General features: G+C 38.3%; 1 protein-coding gene across 3 annotated transcripts in view; it reads left to right on the forward strand.

Annotated features, from left to right (window-relative positions):
• The window catches only part of map3k13 (mitogen-activated protein kinase kinase kinase 13), a 79,024-nt gene that overhangs the window by 15,541 nt on the left and 42,429 nt on the right, over positions 1-21,054 (forward strand). For 2 of the 3 annotated variants that reach the window (XR_014030327.1, XM_081368260.1), the window contains exons 2-3: positions 825-899; positions 19,226-19,342. The gene's annotated coding sequence lies outside the window, so the exon portion shown is untranslated. Of the gene's footprint in view, positions 1-824; positions 900-19,225; positions 19,343-21,054 lie in introns of those variants that run through there. The other variant, XM_081368259.1, reaches the window with a different exon arrangement.

A 21,054-nucleotide genomic window follows, 5' to 3' on the forward strand; every position in this document is an offset into this window, starting at 1 on the left:
TCATTCATACGTGGAAACTAGAAAATGCTTTTGCGTCTGCCATGCAAGCGGACAGATCGGATATTCCCGTCGATGCGAGTCGAGTTTCTTTGAAAAAGCGAGGGTGGCGATGGCGAATGACGTGAAATCAGGTGGACAACCGCGATCACATGACTCTTTCAGTGGTCCAGTGGAGGACAAAGACTTAACCCAATGTTTTGCTGGTGTGAAAAGCAAAATTAATATTTATAATTGCAAATCACACCGTTTTTATTTCCTTTTTAGCCTGAGCTTTTCCAGGTCAGCACATCTGCCTTGGGTTGTTTCGCCAAGTTTATACTGGAAATGCAGATATCGGATATGGGTCACTTGTAAAAGATGTAAGCTCTAAACCCTGATCATAATGAGCTGCACAAAACATTTCCCAAACTTGATGCAGTGCATGTTGTCCTTGTTTTGGAAGAGTGATTTTGAGCTGTAAAACTGCTGAATTTTTAAATACGATCACGGTAACGGAGGATATTTTCACACGTTATCCTCTAAATAATTGACTTCGCTGGAGAGATTCTGTCTGCATACAAATGCTTGTGTTTAGGAAGTGTGTCTCTCGTCTCAGGCTTTTGCTGTCTTGTTTTCGATGGCTCTCGTGATATTTCAGCGTTCCCTGTTAAACATTAACCCGTGTTTCAGTCTGGGATTCCCCAGCAGACGTTCAGGTCAACACTTCTCATGCACACACACTCTGGCTCAGCTTTTGATTTTTCCTTTGGAAAGTGCGATCAAAGAGTCTGATTACTGACCCTGTGACCTCTAAACTCTGACCCGTCTGTATTTATTATTCACAGGTGCGAAGAGAAGAGGAGATACACTGCGCTCGGCATCAGAAACACCTCAGGAAATGAGCGTCAACTTCTCTGGAGGTAAAAACCAGGACCTTTTATTATTAGTATTGTGCAGCATAATTATACACGCAAAAAAAAAATAGGATGTAATTTTTTTTTTTTACATTTTTTAATAAAAAATAAATAATTTGTCTTTACATTTTTTCTATTCAGTTTATGTACTAGATAAAAAAAAATGCAAAAAAGCTGAGCTGAGTACGTCTCTGATGCTTTACTGCAATTACTTTAACAATTCTATATTATTACTATATTTTACTATATGTTGGTTTTTAATTGTTTTTATTTTTTTTTTTTTTATTTTTTTTTTTTATAAAGATTACCAAATGACATGGATGATGTTAGTAAAATGCGTTTGCATCAATTGAACCGTGTTGGTCTGGAACGGTTTTCTGCATCCAGTGACGACAAATCTGATTGCATGCAATGAAATCAAGTTGTCACGATATTGAAGAATTGCATTCGCTAATAATGAACTAAATTGCACAAGCAGCAAAAATCACTTTTTTTGAGTGTATATGCTGTCTAATGTGGCTCTACATGCTGCTTTTATCTTTGCACAGCATGCTGGGTATTTATGCATACCCAGCATGCTTTGCTGTAACACAGGCTGAGGTCGAAGTTTCTGTTGTTCTGTTACTTCTGTGTTGTGAGTATTTCAGTTTAGAGAGCACTTGCATTATCGTGGACCGGAGTGATATTTAGTTTTACCTACCAAACTCTTTTACTATATATATATATATATATATATATATATATATATATAGTAAAAGTCTTATTGTATTCTTTTTTAGCTTTTACAACACTCGCAGCGCAGTTCACAGTTCATATCCGGACCAGAATGAGCATGTTTCAAGTTTTTATGGGCATATTTCATCCACGCTAACATCCCTAAATGAAGAAATTATGAGTTTTGATATTTTACATTTGTACTATAAAATAAAATAAAATTATTTTTCTGTCATATCAAATTCATGATTAAGATTACAGCAATGCCAATGTTTTGTAATCTCAGATATTTGTGGGTCTTGAGCTTGAACTTGTTTAGGTGAGTCCTGGAATGGAAAAGTTTGGTGACCCCTGTGCTAAAGTAAATTATATAAATGGATGAATGCTGTTGCATTAATGAAATGTTGCACTTAAATCAATTTTAGTGTGTCGTCTGGCTCTGGATTTCTTGACAAGGTGTTCTGCTGACCTTTCGTTGAACAGCCAGAGATTACAGGACAATCTGCATGATGCTTGCAGCGACAGGCGTAACTTTACACCGAAGCTCGTGGCTCTTCTGGATTGCAGAGGAAAACAAGACGGACAAAAACATTGTATGCAATGCGACTGCAAATACTGTTCGCTCTTAATAGTCTATTTATAAACGCATTCAATCTCGTTAACCAGCACTATTGTTACAATCATGACCGAAAACAAAAACAGCGTTCAATCTTCGTCCCTCAGCTGAAATGAAATGCTAAAAGCGCCCAAATGAGTGTCTTTAACGAGTTAATTATTGAATCATTCAGTCAAACGATTTGATCATAACGGCTGATTCATCCAGGGTCAAAACAGAAGTGAGTCAATTGATTCATTAGAACGATTTGTTCAAAACGGCTGATTCATCCAGGAACAAAGGAGAAGTGAGTCGTTGATTCATTAGAATGATTCGTTCAAAAACGGCAATTTATTCAGTATCGAAACTAAAACTGTTGCTCAGAGACGCGCAATGACTGTTTTCATTGGCAAAATAGAGAAAAAACTACGGAAGCTTGTTTTTGTCATGGAATAAAACTATTTAAAAGATAATTGCGAGTCAGAATTGCGTGATGTAAACTCTAAAAATATGTATTTTTTAAATTCTCAAAATTGTGAGTTACAATTGTCGCAATTATGACTTTATAACTTGTAATTGAGTTTATATCAAGCAATTTTTAGATAAAAAAAGACAGAATTGCGAGAGTCACCATTTTGTTTTTTATTCTGTGGTGGAAACAAGCTTCCATAAGAAACAGACAGTATTGTGTAATAGCCTTTTAACTTATTGTGGTCACACTTTATTTTACAGTGTCCTTGTTACATATGTTACATGTACTTACAATAGTATTAACAGTTAATTATGCATAATTACATGCAACTAACCCTCAACCAAACCCTAATCCTACCCTAACCCTATAGTTAGTACATGCACTTAATTAATATTACTCAGTACTTAAATATATAATTACACTGTGACAATGACACCGTAAAATGAAGTCTAACCCTTATTGTTTATTGAATTGTTGTATAAAATCAACATCACATTTGCAAACGTGCTGATATTCGGGAATACAGCACTTTTGCTTGTGTGATATCACATATAATTAAAGCTGCAAGCAGCATTTATCGGGGTTCAAGCATTTAAGGCCTTTAAGGCCTTTAAGCTCACAAGCATCAAAAGACATTAAGTTTTATTTAGCAAGCATTTAACAACTGTCATCATAGATGAAAAAGTCAATTTACAGCCAATACAGGCAGTTTACCATAGGAAATAAATGGTTTTAAAGCGTTTTTACAGTTATAGCACCTTTTTGCCTGAGTCTTCTTACAGTCTTGCCTGATCTCCACCACTTTTATTAGTAGTACTCAAAGTGTGCCCATATATATGTGTCAAATTTGTTGTAAATATGTAATTTTGATAAGGAGTTTAGACAATTATATTCAGCGGCGTAACCAGTCAACACTGGGCCCTTAAGTATGATGACGCAATTAATGATATTGATGACGCAATGTCTGCAAGTAGGCTACCATGAATAGGGCAGGATATGATCATACACAGCATATAAGAGATGAGATGACTAACAAAATCAGGAGTAGCCTCAAAAAAAAAAAAAAAAAAAAAAAAAAAAAAACATGGTGTCAGCGCACGATAACACATTGTTAGGCCTAGGTCCAAATACATAAAAAAGATGCTCTCTTACATTATAGTGGGATTTTCCGGGCTTTCCTATGTGCAACTGCAAAGTTGTCGATTAGATCAGGATTGTGAGCATGGGCATTCTCAATTGACCCTTCGCATGGAGTTTGAATGACAGGCGATCTGACTAATCATAATCCGCCATTTTGTCCAACAAAGCAGTCAGGAGAGTTAGTAGATTAACATTGGAGGATTTCAATTTGAAAAACAAAGTGTACTGACGTCATAGCACTTTAAAACAACATTCCTTATATGTTCATTTATGTTTATTTTAATGCTATAAATTAACTAGAAGGAAGAGATGATCGGTTCACGAGCAGCTTTAACTGAGCCTCGAGTCTACAGCGATCTGTCAGACACATTAAAGAGTCACAAAACGGTATTTATTGTTTAAATGTCTCTAAAAAATGACTACATTTGAAAGGTGAGACTTTGTTTCATATCAAAAGTACTTGTCTGTCAGCGCGCAGTATCCTCTCTGATCCGCAGTGTATTTTTCACTGCGTGAGAACTTGGTGTGGTGTGAGAGTGGCGTCGCTTGTCAGACATAGCAACAGTAACTAAAGTGGGCGGGTCTTTGCAAACGGTCATTGACAGTATAGAGCTGGTAAGTCCCGCCCCTTCCGCTAACCCCACTGGACCTCTAGGTTGAAAAATCGTCAATGCAAGTGAATGTGAGAAAATAATTATTTTCTGGTCTCGTTTGAATTTTGGCATGAATGTGAACATATGTTGTCTGTGAATTTTTAATATAATTTTTCGTGTGAAGAATGCTACAATTTAGCGGGTAGAAGTTTGATACGGTTAGACTTTGTGTGAGAGCACTTTGTGGACTACAACTAGTTTTTACATCAGACGGGAATCTGAAGAAAGAACAACCCATTTGGTTTGAATGGTGACATTTGGGTACAAAACACACAGGCATCTCGATCTGTCTCCATAGATTATCGCAGCATTAGCACCGTGATTTGACAAGTGGAAGGAAAAATGTGTTATCGGGTGACGTCACATAGGCGACATGTAGTCTTTCTCATTATGTCTTTTCCACAACTGCTAGCCAAAGAATCATACAATATACTGTCAAACTCGTAACATGAAAAATTATATAAAAAATTCACAGACAACGTATGTTCACATTCATGGCACAATTCAAACTGGACCGGAAAAGAATTATTTTCTTACATTCACTTGCATTGACGATTTTTCAACCTAGAGGTCCAGTGGGGTTTTACGGATGGGCGGGACTTACTAGCTCTACGGACAGGGATTCGCCAGTCCCAATTTAAAACAAATTTCATCACAATCCATCAATTGTTCGTTTCAAACATGTGAGAGCATCAAAATGATCCATGGGTGAAATTGATTGGATATAATTATTTTTTTTGTCAGTCCCTATCATAATTTTAACATTTTGGTGTTATTGTTTAGCTTTTTTTTTTTTTTTTGTCTTGATCGGACTAACGGCTTTGAAGATAACCACAATTTTTTAAAGCTCTAAATGACACTTACAAAAACCATAAGGCGAAACCAAGGGGCAACATTCTCATCTGAAAAATGAAGCCTACCCGGAAGTGCGAAAAACTGCAATACATCGAAAATCTGCTAGGGGAAGGTCCCAAAAGGGAGCAAATGTCCATAGCCCCCATGTTAAAATGTCCGTTTTCACAGCATAAATTCATGTTTTTACAGGTTGGTCCCATGGACTTTTATTGTATTTTTCGATAGGTTCCGAGTGCCTGACAATGGCGAGGGTAGTGAATTTTTTTCTAACTCGTTAGTTTAGATAGTATTTAGATATAAAATGTATGACAAATAAGGGCGTGGTTAACTTTGATTGACAGCTTGATTGACAGCTTAGGCTGCGCCAAGGAGAATGACAACATAAGAAGCGCCATTTTTTAACACAGTTGAAATATAATACTACGGTTTCTGTATCATGAAATGTAGTTTTAAGAGTTTTTCAGGCGAGAATGTAGTTGTCTAAAGCTCAAATCTGTGGTTTATTTAAAGATTTATGAAAATTTTATCCAGTTGTGAGATCCAGCGATGATGACCGGGCGCTCGGCGCATGTACCCTGCCTGGAACAGCTTTTCCTCGGCTAGTCGTTCGCCGCTGACCCTGGGGTCTCTGTAGTGGTTAAACATGAGATATAATTCATCTTGTCTATATCCAACGGGCGATTTTTGGTTTCGTGAAACTATAATTTGTTCCCTGGCCAATCGTTTTTGCTGAGGGGAAGTTTCATAACTTTATAAACTATTTAACTTTACTGTTGTATTGTTAGACTAGATCGAGCGCTGACTTTGTGTGTTTGACTGAATTGTTTGCTTTATTTGTATAGCTTCTTATACCTTTTACTTATACTTTTATAATGGCTAATATTGACACAACTGAAATTTAACAAAAAGAGACTGGGTTGAGTTTTGTCATTTTAAATTTTAACACAACGAAGATGATCTATATGTTGTTTACTGCAAAATCTGTTGTTTAGTACAAATGCACATATTGCCTGGACCATATTAAAATGTTTAATATTTTTATATTATATTTAAAACGAAAAGAGGCAGGTTTGTGTTTTATATTTAGTTTTTTTTATAAATATGCAAACTATGTGCAGTGAATATAATCAATACGCGTTGCCTGAACCACATTTGTGTGGCTATAATATTAAGATTTCTTTAAATGAAAACGAAAAGAGTTAGTATGGTGTTTTATAACATATTTCGTTGCCTAAAATATACACAGAGATAACCGGAGTAGCAGAGCGAGCTGAGTGACGCGCGCTGCGTCAGAAGGTGGGCGGGGTTAGGATTTCCCAAGATTTTCCAAGATGGCGCCGCCCATACCCCCCATAAAAGGCTTCAAAACCGTTCTGCAGAAAGTCTATGGGTGACGTCACAGACGCTTTGTCCATATTTTTTACAGTCTATGGGCGAAACCTGTCATGTTTGGTATTGTTGGACTCGGCAAGGATTCAGGAGTCTTAGGAGGTCACTCCTGTGAAAAAACACTGGCTTGAAACTTCTAAGGCTCCTTCAAGGCATTGTGCCAATGACGTATACTGAGTTTTTTGAGATACACCAATGTTCTCATAGACTATCATGGCACCCTGGACAAAGACACTGCGTGCCAAATTTTCAGTAGACTAACAGTTGGGTGCGCTTATAGCAATTGTTATGATTTTTTTCACTGTTATAGCGCCACCAAGTGGCCAATTGTCACGATTTTTTTCATGTCAACTCAGATTGAGCTTATGAACGTGTCCCAAGTTTAGCGAAAATATCTCTTTCCGCTCACAAGTTATAACCATTTTATAGTGCCACCAAGTGGCCAATTGTCATGATTTTTTTCACGTGACCTCAGAATGAGCTCATGAACATGTGTCCCAAGTTTTGCGAAAATATCTCTTTCCGTTCACAAGTTATAACCGTTTTATAGTGCCACCAAGTGGACAATTGTTGGCATTTTTTTCAAGTGATCTCAGATTGAGCTCAGGAAGATGTATCCCAAGTTTAGCAAAAAAATCTCTTTCTGTTCACAATTTATAACCGTTTTAGTAAAAGTGGCCCTGGTGCCATCAAATATTTTGGTTCCCCTTATCGACCGTTAATTGAAATTTTGAATTTTTGGGATGATTACTGATTGTCAGCCTCCAGAGAATATTCTTGCAGTGGTTTGGTTCCGATCGGGCAAAAAACCTAGGAGAAGTTCGCAAAAATAGGTTTTTCAAAAAAATGCAATTTACTCAAAATTGGCGCCCGAAGGGCAAGCAAATCGGAGATAGCCATTTTGTCCGCCTTGAGCCAAGGATTCCAACGATATAAGACACTTGATCCTGGGACAAACGGTCTAAGAGATATGAGCGATTTTGAACTTTTGGTTGCTGTAGCGCCACCTATGGGCCAATCGGGGTCATACTCTGATAGGTTGTCCCCAAATTGAGGCCTACCATCTGGCCAGGTTTCAAGTCTCTAGGCCTTACGGTTTGTCCTGCGCGATGCGTTTTACGAATCCTTACAATTACAATAGGGTTTCAGCATTTCATGCTTGAACCCCTAATAAGAATGAAGGCTTTTTGCCAGTTATAGCGCCACCTATGGTCCGATCTCCATGAAACTCTGCATGCTTCCTCACCATGTTCTGACACATATGCTCATCAATTTTGGTGAAGTTCTGAGTTTTCCTTTGGGATTTATAGGCTTTTGAGCGTATTTTGCCACGCCCCTTTTCTAAATGACCCTGTTACAGCCACGCAAATGCCAAAGTTCAACTTTTTTTTGATAATTATTGATCTAGAGAGTCCAGAGAATTGTCCTAGACTGGTTTGGTTCCGATCGGGCAAAAAACCAGGGACTAGTTTGCAAAAGTAGGTTATGGACAAAAGTCAACATAGCAGAAAATTTTCCCTGCCTACATCCAAATCGGAGATAGCCATTTTGTCCGCCTTGAGCCAAGGATTCCAACGATATAAGACACTTGATCCTGGGACAAACGGTCTAAGAGATATGAGCGATTTTGAACTTTTGGTTGCTGTAGCGCCACCTATGGGCCAATCGGGGTCATACTCTGATAGGTTGTCCCCAAATTGAGGCCTACCATCTGGCCAGGTTTCAAGTCTCTAGGCCTTACGGTTTGTCCTGCGCGATGCGTTTTACGAATCCTTACAATTACAATAGGGTTTCAGCATTTCATGCTTGAACCCCTAATAAGAATGAAGGCTTTTTGCCAGTTATAGCGCCACCTATGGTCCGATCTCCATGAAACTCTGCATGCTTCCTCACCATGTTCTGACACATATGCTCATCAATTTTGGTGAAGTTCTGAGTTTTCCTTTGGGATTTATAGGCTTTTGAGCGTATTTTGCCACGCCCCTTTTCTAAATGACCCTGTTACAGCCACGCAAATGCCAAAGTTCAACTTTTTTTTGATAATTATTGATCTAGAGAGTCCAGAGAATTGTCCTAGACTGGTTTGGTTCCGATCGGGCAAAAAACCAGGGACTAGTTTGCAAAAGTAGGTTATGGACAAAAGTCAACATAGCAGAAAATTTTCCCTGCCTACATCCAAATCGGAGATAGCCATTTTGTCCGCCTTGAGCCAAGGATTCCAACGATATAAGACACTTGATCCTGGGACAAACGGTCTAAGAGATATGAGCGATTTTGAACTTTTGGTTGCTGTAGCGCCACCTATGGGCCAATCGGGGTCATACTCTGATAGGTTGTCCCCAAATTGAGGCCTACCATCTGGCCAGGTTTCAAGTCTCTAGGCCTTACGGTTTGTCCTGCGCGATGCGTTTTACGAATCCTTACAATTACAATAGGGTTTCAGCATTTCATGCTTGAACCCCTAATAAGAATGAAGGCTTTTTGCCAGTTATAGCGCCACCTATGGTCCGATCTCCATGAAACTCTGCATGCTTCCTCACCATGTTCTGACACATATGCTCATCAATTTTGGTGAAGTTCTGAGTTTTCCTTTGGGATTTATAGGCTTTTGAGCGTATTTTGCCACGCCCCTTTTCTAAATGACCCTGTTACAGCCACGCAAATGCCAAAGTTCAACTTTTTTTTGATAATTATTGATCTAGAGAGTCCAGAGAATTGTCCTAGACTGGTTTGGTTCCGATCGGGCAAAAAACCAGGGACTAGTTTGCAAAAGTAGGTTATGGACAAAAGTCAACATAGCAGAAAATTTTCCCTGCCTACATCCAAATCGGAGATAGCCATTTTGTCCGCCTTGAGCCAAGGATTCCAACGATATAAGACACTTGATCCTGGGACAAACGGTCTAAGAGATATGAGCGATTTTGAACTTTTGGTTGCTGTAGCGCCACCTATGGGCCAATCGGGGTCATACTCTGATAGGTTGTCCCCAAATTGAGGCCTACCATCTGGCCAGGTTTCAAGTCTCTAGGCCTTACGGTTTGTCCTGCGCGATGCGTTTTACGAATCCTTACAATTACAATAGGGTTTCAGCATTTCATGCTTGAACCCCTAATAAGAATGAAGGCTTTTTGCCAGTTATAGCGCCACCTATGGTCCGATCTCCATGAAACTCTGCATGCTTCCTCACCATGTTCTGACACATATGCTCATCAATTTTGGTGAAGTTCTGAGTTTTCCTTTGGGATTTATAGGCTTTTGAGCGTATTTTGCCACGCCCCTTTTCTAAATGACCCTGTTACAGCCACGCAAATGCCAAAGTTCAACTTTTTTTTGATAATTATTGATCTAGAGAGTCCAGAGAATTGTCCTAGACTGGTTTGGTTCCGATCGGGCAAAAAACCAGGGACTAGTTTGCAAAAGTAGGTTATGGACAAAAGTCAACATAGCAGAAAATTTTCCCTGCCTACATCCAAATCGGAGATAGCCATTTTGTCCGCCTTGAGCCAAGGATTCCAACGATATAAGACACTTGATCCTGGGACAAACGGTCTAAGAGATATGAGCGATTTTGAACTTTTGGTTGCTGTAGCGCCACCTATGGGCCAATCGGGGTCATACTCTGATAGGTTGTCCCCAAATTGAGGCCTACCATCTGGCCAGGTTTCAAGTCTCTAGGCCTTACGGTTTGTCCTGCGCGATGCGTTTTACGAATCCTTACAATTACAATAGGGTTTCAGCATTTCATGCTTGAACCCCTAAATATTAAAAACAAGACTTTTTTGCACCATATCTTGGTTTTTGGAAGCATTTTTATTAATTTCGCATTTTTGTGCCAAGCCTTCCACCGCTGGTGTGTGTGGGCTGCGTGATGCGCTCTTTTTCGAGCACAAGCGGAGGCTCCTTCTTTTGCGAGGTGAAGCGGGTGAAACATAGCAAAGGCTTCTACTGCTTCTGAGTTGTAAACAGCGTTTTATTATAGCGAGATTGAGACAGAATAATTCCCCTTCACGTTTGTCTCCCAGCAGTGTTCTGGAGGACGTGTTGGGAAAGGGCTGATCTCTCCTCGTGTGCCGTCATGACATTTACTGAGCCGACATGAATTACCATCTGTGGAATTAGGCCAAATATGCGCTTTATACAACTTCAGTGCGAGCGTTTGTCTGCTGGTTCCTTAAAGGGCTGGTATAATGCCCTTTCACAAGATGTAAAATAAGTCTCTGATGTCCCCAGAGTGTGTGTGAAGTTTTAGCTCAAAATACCCCACAGATATTTTTATATAGCATGTTAAAATTGTCACTTTTTGAGTGTGAGACTTTTTGTCTGTCCCTTTAAATGCAAATGAGCTGCTGCTCCCGGCACAGGGGGCGGAGCTACAACAGCTTGCACTCACACAGGCATGCACTGAAAATTTCAAAAACTTTCAGCCTTTTATGTTCAAACCGGAGTCAGACAATGATGGAGAGACTCAAGAAGAAGTGACAACATGTAGACAACACTTCTGAATGGTTAGTTGATGAGTTTATGAAGCTTATGTGTAGTTATCTTCTAGTCATTGATTAGCATATTCTGTCTTGATAGTCTATAAATTGTGTTCAGGGGGCGGGGTTTATGTAAATTTTAGGGTTGGTGATGTCACTAATGTGGTGTAGTCTTTACCAGCCGTTTGTTGTAGTCCTTAAAAAGCGATTTCTTTAAAAGCAAATATCTCCCTTTGCTTTGAACTTTGAGCGTTGTAACTTTGCAGATGTTGTTTATGCTCAAACAGCAACATTACACACTAACTAAAGTTAGAAAAGTCAAATCATAATCAACCACCCCTTTAAATACAGAATCAGGGGTAATGCTGATGTTAGTTTGGAGAGTTATTTGTCTGGATTTTGATTGAAAGAGTCTTAATGTGTGTTTATAGGCTTTGGTTTTATGGTTTAAAATAGCAGCAAATGCACAAATACACATCAGAACTCATTTAGTCACATGCTGAATACACGTACAGAGGTGAACGAGAACACACACACACACGCACACACACACGCACACACACACACACACACACACACACACACACACACACACTCTCCAGCCAAACATATGTTCACACATACACACTTGGGTTCCAAAATTAACACTCGCCAAGTGTCAAATGTGAGGAGAAACTGGCTTCAGCGGAATAATGCCAGCTATTCACCAGCTGTCTGGTCATCTTTGCAGGATCTGCAATATTTACATTTACTTTTTTTCATTTAGCAGATGCTTTGATCCATAGCATTACATTGCATGGATTAAATTGAGTTATAATGATTGTCTGAGCATCATTGATGACTGATGATTCTGCTAAAGACACGTTTATCTCTGTGAAAAATATATGTAGCCTATTTACATTTACCACAATGAATATATGAGAAACAAAATGTTGTTTTCACGTTTTAGTTTTGCAAGTGGCCTGTGCCTGTTTACAAGGAATTAAATATGTGCTTTTAAATCGAAATTATTTTTTATAAAAATAAATGATGTTGGGACTGGACTTAAAGGAGGCGCTTGTTGCTTTTTTTTATTATATGGCCAATAGTTTTAGTTTACTAGACATAAGCAGTTGTTATTAGCCTTCTACAGTATATTAATGCTTTAATTCAATAAACCTTTCAAGTTTATGCTTATAATAGTGAATAATAAATATTTATATTATTATTTATTTATTTATTTATTTATATTAAATAATTTCACTTAAATGGCAATGGAGATTACATATTTATTGTCATTAAAGTGAAATTACTGAACTTAAATATACAAGCTTGATAAAAATGCTCATTCTATAAGAAAATTTCAGATGGCACTTAGAGGCTTTTGCATCTGAACTCTTCATATATTTATATTTGTTTTTAACGGTTTATTAGGTGTTTTTTGCTGATGCTTTTTCATTTTTGCTTTCACTTTTCATTATTGAAATGGGAAGTTGGGCCTGGACTTAGAAGAGTTGGCAGCTTTTTGTATTAAATGAATAGTAGGTTATGTTTATTTAGACAGAGGGACATTTTTCCCCTAGAGAGCATTTGATTGGATAAAAATGTAAATGTGCCTCTGAGTGCAAGCTGATGTCATCAGTGTTCTTGTTCTGTTTTCACAGAAGAAGAAAAAGACTCTGTGCATCAGCTAATTTTCATAAATATACTAGCATAGATATAATGAGCTCAGAAATAACCGATATGGACTAAAAGTCTTATTTACTAAAACAATGCACGATGTGACCTCTTTAATTTAGGATGGTGCGCCACATGCACTAGTCTCCCGTGTTTTGAAATCATTCCCTCGTCTGTTCCGCTTCCGCATTCTGCCCGTGTGTGTGTGTGTGTGAGAGAGATCAGGCTCTCTGCATCGTGCCTGCGTCATCCGGCCCCTTCATTCATGAAAAGTGTGACGTGAGCAGTCGCCCACTCAGACGATGCATCTCTCTCTCTCTCTCTCTCTCTCTCTCTCTCTCTCTCTCTCTCTCTCTCTCTCTCTCTCTCTCTCTCTCTCTCTCTCTCTCTCTCTCTCTCTCTCTCTCTCTCTCTCTCTCTCTCTCTCTCTCTCTCTCTCTCTCTCTCTCTCTCTCGGCGGGCTGGTTTCAGCTGTTTCTCTGCTGAAGGAGGATCATGTATGGCAGCTCCGTCAGCTGTGAGTAATCCACTGCAGCTCTGCGTTTGCACGCTTCAGTGTTTTTCTTTTCCCTCTTCCTGTGTGTATGTATTTGCTGTCCCTGTTTGTGTCTTCTTTATGTATACATGCTTTCCGATGGCTGTTTAGAGTTGAAGATGAGTAACTTGAGTGAGTGTGTGTTGGTGTGCGTATGATCTATATTTGTCTCGTGTTTGATGCGGCGATTCTTCTCCCGCCGCCCTCTGTTGAAGGACAGACGGAGCAGCCAACAGGGATACACGCTACACACACACACACACACGCACATATGCATATGTAACTTCTCTCAAGGGAATCGCATGTCATACATTTTAAAAATGTGTCTCTTTCCGCTTCTTTTGTGTTGCCTTTTGTCCAGATTGAGATCTTTAATTACACTGAGTAATTTTAGATCACAGTATGTGTGTGTTTATCACAATATAGTCATTTTTGCTTGAAATTTCAACTAAAAATGGATTTACATATTAATCGCCGCATGATAATACCTGTTTAAATACTTATTAATTAAATGTTCTCTTTATTTGGAACTTGATGGATGCAAGCCAAAAGATAAATGATGAAACTGATTGTTCCGACTGTACATTCTGAGCCTCGTTCGAAACTGTTGTAAAATAGTCGATATTCACACACCTTCTGCATTAATGCTTTAAGTTACTGTAGTGCCGTAAACAATAATAGTTCGCTTTATAATTGAACTTCCTGCTCATTTTGACTGTCATGATACCAAAGTTTCTGTAGTCGATACCAATACCAGTAACATTTAATGGTTAATTTAAATTTAATTAATTTGTAATGCTAATAATTGCTCTAAGTAACCAATGTTGTATTGTATTGTATTATTATTATATTATATTATTATTATATTATATTATTATATTATATTATATTATATTATATTATATTATATTATATTATATTATATTATATTATATTATATTATATTATATTATATTATATTATATTATATTATTGCAGGGCCTAAATTTTAACACTCGTCAAGCACCAAATGCAAGTAAAAATCGGTGTTGGCGAGTGTTTGAAAGCCGTTGCCCGGTAACATTTTTATGCATTTTAACAATGCAATTATGAGAACGTGAACAAATGTGAACGACTCTCTGGACAGTTGACGTGCGCTGCATCGCCACTAAAGTTTAATCCTTGCCAATTTAAATATTCAAGCCAAGAAGCGGTGAAAGGGAACTCAATTTGTTACTTGCGTGCTGTGTTTTGTATGTACATCCAAAGATGCGCCGAGAAAGCCACGTCTCAGATGGTGTGCGCGCGTGCACGAATACTGAATTGAGTTCTTCTTCACGTTGTCTTGCGCTTAAATTACAAATTCACAAAAAAATGTTTTAAAAAAAGGCCTGTCTTGGCGAGTATCCTAGTAAACATAGTCTTTTGTGGCTTAAGTGAGCGTAAACAATGCCTGTGTATTAGTATTAGATCCGTTATGTCTTAAAGGCTATGTTTACACTTGTGCGTTTTCGTTTAAACACAGCATTTTAAACTGAAACCGATCCTAGTCCATACTGACATTTCCACTGCATCTCAGAAAAGATATCGGTCCACACTACACAACCGAAAACACGTCACATGACCATTCATGCACACTGGGCATGCGCGTACAAGTGTGAACAGTTGCTGATTGCTCTAGAAGAGTTTAACTGCACAATGGCTGCTAAAAAAGGACAACAAACTCAGCAAAGCTTGCCGTTCATTCTCCATGTGTTTGTTCACACTGTCGTCGAGGCTGCTCTGTTATTGTCGTGTTCTGGTAGCGTAACGGTCATGTGATGGGGCTTGTCGAATCATGGAAGGGTGTGTAATGATCCAGAAGACCCAAGCAGGGAAGACGCACTAGTGTAAACGTAGCCGTAAAGTGACAGCAGCCTAATATTCCTGATGCTGTCTGTGTTTTTAATCTTAATCAAACAAAGGACAAAGAAAAAATCACTCCCTGCTCTTGGCTGAATAACTTTTGTAAGTTTAATAAGGATTATTCCATGTGTGAAGTCTATCCAGTGTTATTTTACATTTGATTACTTTATTCAGTGTCTCTACCTGAAAACAACTTTTACTTGTCTTTAATAATGTTTTAAATGTATATCAGTAGGCTGGTAGTTTACGCTGTGGTATTGAAAATGGAATAGAGAATTGTGAATTTTCACTGGTTTCTAAAATTTTGGTGTCATAACTGCCTGTTTTTGCTAAAACCCTTAAATGGCCAAAAATTTTTTAAAGATTATATATATATATATAATATATACATGCATGTGTGTGTATTTATGTGTACAAAATAATTTTGCACACATATATATACACATACATACATTCACACACACACACACACACACACACACACACACACAGACTGTCATACAGCCTAGTCCTCTATTAGTCTTTTTGTTTGTGATGTTTGTTATATTGTGAAATCATGTCTGTAACCCAGATGCAATGGAGGAGAGCAGCTCAGTTTGTTTCTAAGCATGTTTATATAACCTCACGCTGGTCGCCAGAGGTTTAGATCAGCAGAGAGAGAGAGAGAGAGTCTCTTGGAAACTGCTCTTATAGACTAATAGAAGAGCTTCTTCAGCCGGTTGTAAAGATGGAGTAGAACGCAAGACTACTGCTGGTTTTGGTGTGTGTGTGTGTGTGTGTGTGTGTGTGTGTGTGTGTGTGTTCAGTCCGCAGCAGCTAATGGAAGTGCCAATGTAAAGTATTGATTATGTGTCAGAGCTTTAAAAGCGTGGGGGGCGGGGAGAATAGAGCTGGAAGTGCCAGTAATCTTGAGTCGTGTCGTGACTGTCGTTATGAGGGTCAGTCTCCTGTAATGTGCGTCATCATCTTCACGGCTTTAGGTCCTGCTGTGGAGCATCAGCTGGTGGAGTCGCTCTTCTCCTGTCCTCTGTTGTCGCTCTGGGATCTTTGTCGTCAGAACTGAGCCGAAGCGTTTTTCTTGCTCCTCTTTTCAATCTTGCAATTCCTTGCTTCTTTCTGTGTCCGTAAAGTGTTTTAATCGAGTCAACATAAATCCCATTTATGTTCTCCCTAGGGGAATTGATTTGAACGATAACTCATAAACCATTAAAGACAGACCTTCTGTGAGCTATACGGTTGTTAATCGATGGTATATGCTTTTGATGCAGCCATCAATCTGTGTTATGTGAACACATTTTTTTTTTTTATAATACAATTTAACAGTGGACTTCCTGGTGGAAAAACTACATTACCCATAATTCTGCAGAGAAATCTCTACCAATCAGAGAATCGTGGCAAAAGTACCTTTGAATTGCGAAATGCGAAATGCTCATCGAAATGCTAAATATTTGTATGCATATTTTGCATTAAGAATGAATGGGGAAATAATACACTTAAAAAACATTTCCTACAAACTATTGTAAAAAGCGCTATATAAATAAAGGTGACTTGACTTGACATCCATACATCCGTCCGTCCGTACATAGAGAGTGAAGTATGTTTGTAGTGGATGGTTTTCAATAAGTACACAGTCTTGTACCTTTGTCTTTATGTATTTTCAAACTCTTTTTTGCCTCAAATCAAAGTTTGTAGTTGTAATTGTGATTCCTTTTATAGCTGATTGGTTTGGCTCATGGCTTATAACTTTTTAATGAAGAAAAAAAGATCACTTCAGATGTCAGCCTCAGCGTCTCTTTATCAAACACGTTTTGTAGTGGATCCGCGTGATGCCGGTTCCCCGGGGCTCTGAGTCTCCTGAGATCATGGGCCCTGCGGCGCTGTGACGTCGGACTGATGCACGGCATCACGGTGTGTGTGTGTGTATTCCTCCCGTCTCCGCAGTCTTTTTTTAGCCGGCTGCTGCATCAGTGTTATTATGACTCACCTCATACTCCCACAAACCACCAGCCGTATTTGCAGGATTTACACTCGCTGTTCTTAACAATCGCTCCCCCTGCGAAATGAATGAGTTTGTGTGAGTGTGTGTAGGAGAAGAGAGGTGGTGATTTGCCCACGGGTTTTCTGTTAAGAACTAAACTTCATCCAGTATGACTATCCTGTGCATGATCACACTTACACTTCTGTGAGAGAGTTCTTTTGAGTGAATCAAAAACATACAGAGTGAACAGTGTGGTCTGATTAAAAAAAACGTGATTCTGATGAGCTGGTTCTTTTAATTAATCATTCAAAAAGATCTCATTTGAAACCGTTAGATGAATCTTTGCACTGAATCAGTTACAGATGCTACCGAATCAACACCTGAATCACTGGTAGATGAATCTTTGCACTGAATCGGTTACAGACGCTACCGAATCAACACCTGAATCACCGTTAGATGAATCTTTGCACTGAATCAGTTACAGATGCTACTGAATCAACACCTGAATCAGCGTTAGATAAATCTTTGCACTGAATCAGTTACAGACGCTACTGAATCAACACCTGAATGACTGGTAGATGAATCTTTGCACTGAATCGGTTACAGATTCTACCGAATCAACACCTGAATCACCGTTAGATGAATCTTTGCACTGAATCAGTTACAGACGCTACCGAATCAAGACCTGAATCAGAGGTAGATGAATCTTTGCACTGAATCAGTTACAGATGCTACCGAATCAAGACCTGAATCAGAGGTAGATGAATCTTTGCTCTGAATCAGTTACAGACGCTACCGAATCAACACCTGAATCAGAGGTAGCTGAATCTTTGCACTGAATCAGTTACAGACGCTACCGAATCAACACCTGAATCAGCGTTAGTTGAATCTTTGCACTGAATCAGTTACAGATGCTACCGAATCAACACCTGAATCAGCGTTAGATGAATCTTTGCACTGAATCAGTTACAGATGCTACCGAATCAACACCTGAATCAGCGTTAGATGAATCTTTGCACTGAATCAGTTACAGACGCTACTGAATCAACACCTGAATCACTGGTAGATGAATCTTTGCACTGAATCGGTTACAGATTCTACCGAATCAACACCTGAATCACCATTAGATGAATCTTTGCACTGAATCAGTTACAGACGCTACCGAATCAACACCTGAATCACCGTTAGATGAATCTTTGCACTGAATCAGTTACAGATGCTACTGAATCAACACCTGAATCACCGTTAGATGAATCTTTGCACTGAATCAGTTACAGATGCTACTGAATCAACACCTGAATCACCGTTAGATAAATCTTTACACTGAATCAGTTACAGATGCTACTGAATCAACACCTGAATCACTTGCTGAAGTACAAGTTAACTGATTTGCAATGACGTCTGTCTTTAAATGAAGCAAGTTTTGTGTACTTGCGTTTCGTGAATATTAAACGGTTGATAATAACTGATTGTTCATATGGCAGTGTAGGGAAAAATATGTAATGCTGTATTACTTTTTTCATAATAATACAAATATTAAAAATAACAATCTGTAGTTAGTACACACATGCAAACATAGGCTATATAAAATGTCTTAGTTTATTCAAATTGTAAATATTATATTTTATATATATATATATAAAATGACTTTTATATATTAAAAATGACTTTGCAACTATATATTTTTTTTATAAATGTATTTATTTATTTGAAAAAAAACAGTACTATAATATTTAAATATACAATAATAACAGAAATTTGTTGGTGTGTGTTTTATATTGCATATAAAAAAAATTCCTCTGACTAAAAGAAGACTACATTATGTATGTTATGGTGATCTAAAATGATTGGCACCATGAGAGAAGCGTTTGTTCCCAGCATCCTCCCCTGCTCACGCTGAAGCTCCTCGACGTCAGACTGCAGCGCACACTAAAGCACATGTATTTAGGCCATTCATGTCCCTGTGTACTCTTATGATTTCAGCTCTGAGTAAACCGCAGCATTAGCATCCCAGAGGAGGAATAACTGCAGGCTCTGATCCCAACCCGGAGTAAACCCAAAGCAGGATCAGCACAGCTCAGGACACGCATGCAGCGACAGGTAACGTGTGTGTGTGTGTGTGTGTGTGTAATAGATGTCAATGATTTCCATTTGAAGGCTCAGAATACTGTTGGATCATCATATTTTGATGAACATTGACGTTTGCATTGACAGACGTTAGGAATATATAGCAGTATTTGATATAAACAACACTGCAATGATTTTATATTACCATTACGTTTCCTGAAGGCTGTGCCTTTATACTATGAATGAATGAAGCATTTATATAGCACTTTTTCTGTTATCTTTTTTTGTTATTATTGTGACTGGTTTAATAGCATCTCTGATTTAAAATTCAGTATTAAACGAGCTGGTAGGTTTGATTCATTTCCATGAATCAGTTCAAACTGTCTTTGTCAGTGAACTGATTCAGAGCTATGATTCATCAATTCATTTGCATCTTCAAAACTGGTCAATTCATTTATAAATAACACCTTAGCTTACAGTTGTATTGAGTATGAAACTTTGAAACACATTGAGGGTTTTGTTACAGATTTGAACTATATCAGACTGGGCCAATAATTTCCAGTAATTTCTTTAGTCAGAACTGTTCTGTTTTTCCCCATCATTACCTCATCTGTGGTCCGAGCAGATTACAGGTTTACCCCTCTATACCGTAGTAGAGCATGTTACCAAAGCAGCTTTTCCTATCAACCTGAGCGCCAGCCCACAAATCAGGAGACTGTCGATGTCTTTGTATTATGAGGGACTTTCCATGTTGGCAGTGTTTGGAATAGCACACCACACTAGCTATGTGTCCCTCCAAAGTTGTGAATTTAATTTGTTTGCATAATTGGAATATGGCGTAAAACATTTGCAATTAAAGCAGCGATTCCATCCCATGTGTTCAAGAGAACGAAATCGTCACTTCCTGGGAAATTTATACAAAATATTTGTAATAGTCAAGTCAAGTCATCTTCATTTATATAGCGCTTTTAACAATGTAGATTGTTTCAAAACAGCTTTACAGAGACAAACGTATAATTTAAGGTAACAGAGATTGTTTTGGCTTTATAGCGGTTCTTTAATAAAGTTATTTTCCAGCTAAAGTTAGTTTTGATTGATTCACTTCCGTCGCGGCGATGATTTGTTATTAAATTAGGGGCCGCTAAGACGACACCATTCTCTCTACACAGACTTTAAACGCGAACCTGTGAGAAACGCTGATGGCGTTCATATGCGCATTAAGAGTTGGTTCTATAGTTATGTGCGTTTGAATATATGTGCGCAGGTTTGGAATTCCCTACAAACCAAGCCTAAACAAAGTACTGGTGTCTCATTATAAATTTTGATACAGAATTTTATTTTATCAATTCGGGGTAGATACGCGACTTGTTTCCCGACGACGCTTTATCTGTAGAGTGGAAATACAAATAGAAGTTGCTGCAATCGGGCTCTAATGAAACCTTGCAACAGATGTGTTAAATAATATTTAGCGTTAATAAAATTATATTTCATATATACTGTAAATATTCAGAAATTGAAAACTAAAAGCAAATTAAATCCATAAATGACACCACTCTGAATTAACAGTCACGTGACTGTAAAGAAGTCATGTGATCAGCGTAACAAAGTAACTTGAAATGTGTTCTGTTGCATTGTACATACTTTTCATATTTAAAAATAGAAGTATTCAGTAAATATTTTGCAGTATGCTTGTTTTCTTTTCCAAACTGAGCCTGGAAAGATCCTCGCTTTTTAGACCTCTGGAA

The sequence above is a fragment of the Scardinius erythrophthalmus genome (genome assembly GCF_964197995.2).
Source record: "Scardinius erythrophthalmus genome assembly, chromosome: 6".
Lineage (NCBI taxonomy): Eukaryota > Metazoa > Chordata > Actinopteri > Cypriniformes > Leuciscidae > Scardinius > Scardinius erythrophthalmus.